This window comes from Otolemur garnettii, unplaced genomic scaffold (genome assembly GCF_000181295.1).
Source record: "Otolemur garnettii isolate 467f Iridium unplaced genomic scaffold, OtoGar3 scaffold00012, whole genome shotgun sequence".
NCBI classification, from domain to species: domain Eukaryota; kingdom Metazoa; phylum Chordata; class Mammalia; order Primates; family Galagidae; genus Otolemur; species Otolemur garnettii.
The window spans coordinates 15521870-15527869 of NW_003852407.1; the positions used below are offsets into that span (position 1 = coordinate 15521870).

At 45.1% G+C, this 6000-nt stretch overlaps 1 protein-coding gene across 1 annotated transcript in view; it reads right to left on the reverse strand.

The window, feature by feature from the left end:
- FHOD3 (formin homology 2 domain containing 3) overlaps positions 1-6000 on the reverse strand; it is a 468593-nt gene that overhangs the window by 357592 nt on the left and 105001 nt on the right. The window lies entirely within an intron of this gene.

Below are 6000 nucleotides of genomic sequence, written 5' to 3' on the forward strand. Positions count from 1 at the left end.
ATAAGCACTTGTACACAAAGGTTCATACCAGAATTGTGCATAACAACCAAGAAGTAAATAGAGTATGTGAACATCCCGTGTGATCCACGTATTTCTACTTGGAAATCTAATCAACTGGCAAAATGGCCAATCATGTCTGCTTAGCCAGGAATTATGGCTGTCCTGTACCGTACACTATGTGACATTTCCTACATGAGACTCCTCATCTATGAAAGCTGAGGGCCAGAGTAAACCTCCCTCACAGGGGCGGCACCTGTGGCTCAAAGGAGTAGAGTGCCAGCCCCATATGCCAGAGGTGGCAGGTTCAAACCCAGCCCTGGCCAAAAACTGAAATAAATAAATAAATAAACCTCCCTTACAGGTTTCCAACACTTAACCTCTCAGAATACTTTTCCTTCCTTTATTGCATCTGATTCTCACAAAAGCCCAGAGAGCACAGGATGTCACTGTGCCCATTCTATAAACAGAGAAAATGAGGCTTCGAGAGGTACAGTGACCCAGCCAAAGCCACATACTAGCAGGAAATTGTGCATAGAGCAAGAACATGGGGGTCAAGCCTCCTGCTCTAGTGTTCTCTAAAGATCCCTGCCCACCCCACCTTCCTATGCTCCTGGCAGTTGAGAAAGGCATCCTCATCAATGACAAGCTGTCATAGTTCCTTCTGGCTGCTCTAATAAAATGCCTTTGACATGTAATTCACAAACAATAGAAATGTATTGCTCACAGTTCTGAGGCTGGGAAGTCTAAGATTAAGGAGCCAGCAGATTCAGTGTCTGGGGAGGGCCCATTCCCTGAGGCCTCTTTCATAAGGGTACTAATCCCATTCATGAGGACAATGTCCCCATGACCTAATCATCTGCCAAAGGCCCTACCTTTTAACACTATTGCATTGGGAATTAGGTTTCAATGTATGGGGAGGTGGGCACACACTAACATTCAGCACAGGCCATACGTCATACCTTCCAGAGAACTTGGCAAACGGCTCCTTCTCCAGTGGCTCTGGGGAATGTGAGCCTTACCACCCCCTACCACCCCCAAGCAGAAGGCCAGTCCCTCACCTTCACGGCAAGGCACAGAGACTGAGGCCAGCGCCCTGACACTTTCCTCCACCTCTCTCCTCCTCAATGTCAAATACCTTCACTATCCTGATCCCCTTTCTTTGTTGACCATTTGCTATACTTCTAAGGTGGTTCCTCTCCTCCGCTGCCCCTGGAGAAAAAAGGATTCCACCCCGACAGAGATGGCTGTGGGCACCCATCTCCTTGTTGCCTTGTGTTCGTTAGGGCTCTGCGCCCCAGCCACCGTCCCCATTCCCAGGGCAGGTCCTGCTCTCATCTCTGGTGGATGTTCTCAGAAGAGCCCCTCCTTCTTGCCAGTCCCTTTCCCCAGGCCACAGGCACCCCCTGCCCCAGTCTCACAGAGGTATCCCTCAGAGCAACCAGAGCGGTCCTTCCCAGACTGGAATGGGCTCATGATGCACCCAGGGATCTCAAGAAAACACAGCCTCTGGGTGTGGCATGAGATTCTGCACTTCTTACCAGGTGATACTGCTGCCACTGGCCTGGAGACCACATTTGAGTGGCAAGGTCCTAAAGGTCTCCCCTAACGAGCTGGAGCCAACGAGACTGAAAAACAAATTGTCTTACCCATTTAGAAGGGGAATAGGCAAGAACAGTGTTTCAATTTCTCTTTTAATTCCACAACAAAGGTAATAATGTATTAGAGTAACTACTTTTTCACTATATAATTATTTTTTAAGTCTTACTTAAATACTAAGCACTTCTAGGCATAAAAACTTATCATTTATTCAAAAGCATGTTTTATTTCCAGTACCGTTTTTTCTAGGGTTCTATAACATACAAAAATAAACGTTGGAAATTAAATTCATCCATAAACTCTGTTAGGAATAAAGCAGAGCTGGAGAAAGGCATTTCAGTTTATAGAAAGATACGTGGCCAGCCAAGAGGTGATGGATGTCTACAGCCAGGATCCACACCTCAGCCCCTCTTCCTGCTCAGTTTTTATTCCCACAATTTTATGTTCTCAAGGTGACTGAATGGACTCTGTGGTTCAGAAGGAACAAATTCAAACTCTACTTGAGCCCTCGGTCAGAAGCCTGGCCTGCTGGGCCATCAGCTGTCTTGTGTCCCTAAACCTAAAAATGTCCTCTTATTGTGTCCTTGCCTGATCTTCCTCCTAGATGGGATGGGGGGATCCTGAGCATCTTCCTGGCAGTGGCTGTAGAGAGTAAATCCTGGATTCTCACCAATAGCTTTCTATGGGGATCTGAGCCCAGACAACCTTCCCATGGCAGGGTCACCAAGAATACGTGTGGAGCAAGAAAAAACAGGTTAGAAGGCCACAGAGCACCCCTGGGCACACCCTGAGCCCCAAAGTGCAGCCTGCTGAAGAAACTGCTCCCAGGAGCACTCCCCAGGGCCATCTACCCAAATGGCACTCTGGGATTAGATGGGACCCCAAAGACTGACTGCTACAGGAGTTCCCAAAATCTCTGCTGGAACTACCAGACTCTTGACCATGGTTACTTCATGAGACAGCAACCTGCAGGAGCTTTCAGGTGCCTCAATACCAGACAACAATTGATTCACATACACCAGAAAACTCAAATGTGCCTCGAGTCATGTCCAAGTGCATTGTATAGTCACAAAAGAAGGTGCAGGCTGGAAAGATGAAGGCCTGGCATGGCCTGGATCAGAACCAACATGGATGAATTAGCACTTTACTCATGCACTTGCCCTCCTTGAGACAAGTGAGAAACACATTTAAGTTGGGCCAGATGGAAATCCAGGGCCACAGAGGGAAGAAGCACATGACCTACACTCTCTGGTGCTCTATCAGGTACTTGGAGTCTCTAAGTTTGCAGAAGACCAGCAGCCCCTTTCCAGAAGGTGGAGTCCCTTTGTTTGCTTGATGTCAAACACAAGGCCCTCCAACTCTTCCTATGGTCCTGGAAGCTTTGGACATACAACTCCTAGATCAGAAAAATCCCACAGTGTCATCTCCCAGGAGAATGAATTGGGAGCTAGACCCAAGGGTGCTCAGACCAAAGGCCAGGAGACCCTAACCTTCCCATGGGCCACACAACCTCCTCTAATCCCTATCTCCACTCAATACCACCCTCCTACAACATACTAACATTCCCTTAGAGGGGGACTCAGAGACCCTAGCATGTACCTTTATCATGAAAATGATCAGAGTCTTCTCACCTGTCCTGGTAGGAACTTGGAGCAAAGGTCAAAGGGAACACAAGGTACACGTGGATGAGAGGGATTCCACTGGCCACTGACTAAAAGCTCTGCCAATTCTGCATGTGGCACTAACATGCAGCGGGCACCCACCTGCCCTGGGTTGTTCCTGACATGTCCTGAGCATCATAACTCAGACTTTGAGTCCACTCCCTTCAGATTCCCAGAACCTACTGCAACTGAAATCCAAACCAATATTGGACAGCTATATCTCCCTTCTCCAAAATCAGGGGTTACAGAATTACAACCTGATCCAGAAAAGTCCACTCTTGCATATATATCCAGAAGAACTTAAAAACCACTGCTAGAATGCAGGAAAGAGAGACATCTCTCCCCTTCCACCAGTGCCATCAAGAGACTAGAGATCTGCGCCGAGATGCCGTCAGCATCACAAGCTGTGGTGCAAAAGGTTCAGTTCATAGCACTGAATTGTTTTCATTTGCAGACAAGCATAAATTTAATGAGAAGAATATGTTAAGATTAAAATCACATTAAAAATGTCCTTTTCGCTTCCCGCACATTGACTCACTTTCTGTATGTCTGTGTGCAAGCATACACCAGGAAAACCCCATTCACTTCTGGGCTGCCTGCTTCAATATCCACTCTCCCCTTCTTCTCCTTAGCAGAACCCCGGTTCTACTTAGAACCCTCGGAGCCAGCTAAACGAATTAATTTCCATGACCCCTCTGCAGCTATGTGACTAAATTAGGGCTAATGCGATGTAAACAGAAGTGTGTGGGCAACTTCCAGAAAGTCCCTTGAGAGGGTGGGACAAACCCTTCATCGGCCCTCCCTTCCGTGTGTGGCCTAGAATGCCGAGGCAATGCTAACACTCCAGGTGCCCACCTGACCTGTGGGGGGATCTGCTCACAGTGACAGACCCAACAACAGCAAAGCACGGCCCTGGGAACCACCACACTGGCCCTGGAATGCAAATTCTCAGTCCTCTTTTACACAGTAGGGAAGGGGAAACTTCTGTTTTAAAGCCATTTACTATTGTTTTGGGGTCACATAAAGGTAAACTGAATTGTCATTTACAATTTTTAGGAAATTCTTTCAAAGATGACCCATGGAGGGAAGATTCCATAAAGATGGAGGCCGTGACATACTTTCTGTATCTCTACAAAAATCTCCACAAAAATATACCAACTAACAAAGAGCCTATTTCTTACAACTGTATGTGAATCCCAAAATAGAGTTTCTAAATATCAAAACACCAGCTTCATAACAGCAACCATACTCAGGAGTCTGAGGCAGGAGGGTCACTTGAGCCCAGACTGTAGTGAGCTGTGATCATGCCACTGCTCTCCAGCCTGGGCGACAGAGTAAAACCTTAGTTTTGTTTGGTTTTTTGGAGAGGGATGTTTTGTTTAAGAAAAAAAAAAAAAAAGGTACCAGATAGCAAAACAGAAACCCAATTTACAACTTTTACAACACAATGACAAATGTCAGAATACAAGTGGCAAATGGGTAAGAACAATTCCATTGGCACTAAAATAGAAGCAGGTGAGGACAGGCTAAAATATGTATGATAGATTCTCCTAAAAGGAGAATCCCAAACAGCCAGTAGGTATCCACTGGAGAGTATAGCAGGCCGATATGAGGACAGCTGCTGAAATAGAGACCTACAGACCCATCCAATACTGAGCAAGTAACTGGACCCATGGTTCAAACTGAAATATCCAAAGCAATCTAGTCCCTATAAATTCTTAAAACTTGTCCCCAGGGCTGCTTTCTGGTGTAGGAGAAACTGCTGGGAATAAAAAAATGGAGCAAGACAGGGACAATAATATAAAAGAAAGACCTGGGCAAAATAAAAGTGAGAGACAGGAATAGAGCCCAGAAATCTCAGAACGCAATTTGTTACATTTCTAAACACTACACTAGAACAGTAGATAAAGCAGCTCTGTGAAGTTAGAAAAACAACTCTGAACCAAGAAAAACTGATTTCATATAAATATGAGCAACATAAAAGTATCAAGGTCAAATTTCATGCAGAGTAATAATAAGGAAAAACCTTGAAAACATCAAGGCCAAATTTCCTGCAGAGTTATTGTACAGGGTTGAACAACATCCCAACAGACAATGGACTCATGTCCAGACAACATACCTACAAAGAACAAATCAAATTTGGCCAAATTTGTAACCTATACTTTTTCAAAATTGATAAAAGAGAAAAAATACAAGAAAGAATATAAGTCAGAATTGGAAAAATTTAGAAATAAAATGATTTAACTAAGGAAGATAATTTGAATTTGCTTGAATTCCTCTACTAGGTGTATATCCAAAAGACCAAAAATCACTTTTTAACAAAGATATTTGTACCAGATTGTTCACTGAAGCTCAATTCATAATAGCCAAGTCATGGAAGAAGCCCAAGTGCCCACTGACCCATGAATGGATTAATAAATTGTGGAATACGTATACCATGGAATATTATGCAGCCTTAGAAAAGATGGAGAGGCTCAGCGCCTTTGGCTCAAGTGGCTAAGGCGCCAGCCACATACACCTGAGCTGGTGGGTTCGAATCCAGCCTGGGCCTGCCAAACAACAATGATGGCTAAAACAAAAAAATAGGTGGACATTGTAGTGGGTGCCTGTAGTCCCAGCTCCTTGGGAGGCTGAGGCAAGAGACTTGCTTAAGCCCAAGAGTTTGAGGGTGCTGTGAGGGCAGATGGTGAGGCTCTGTCTCAAAAAAAAAATACAGAAATGTTACAGAAGTGGTACAGAGAGT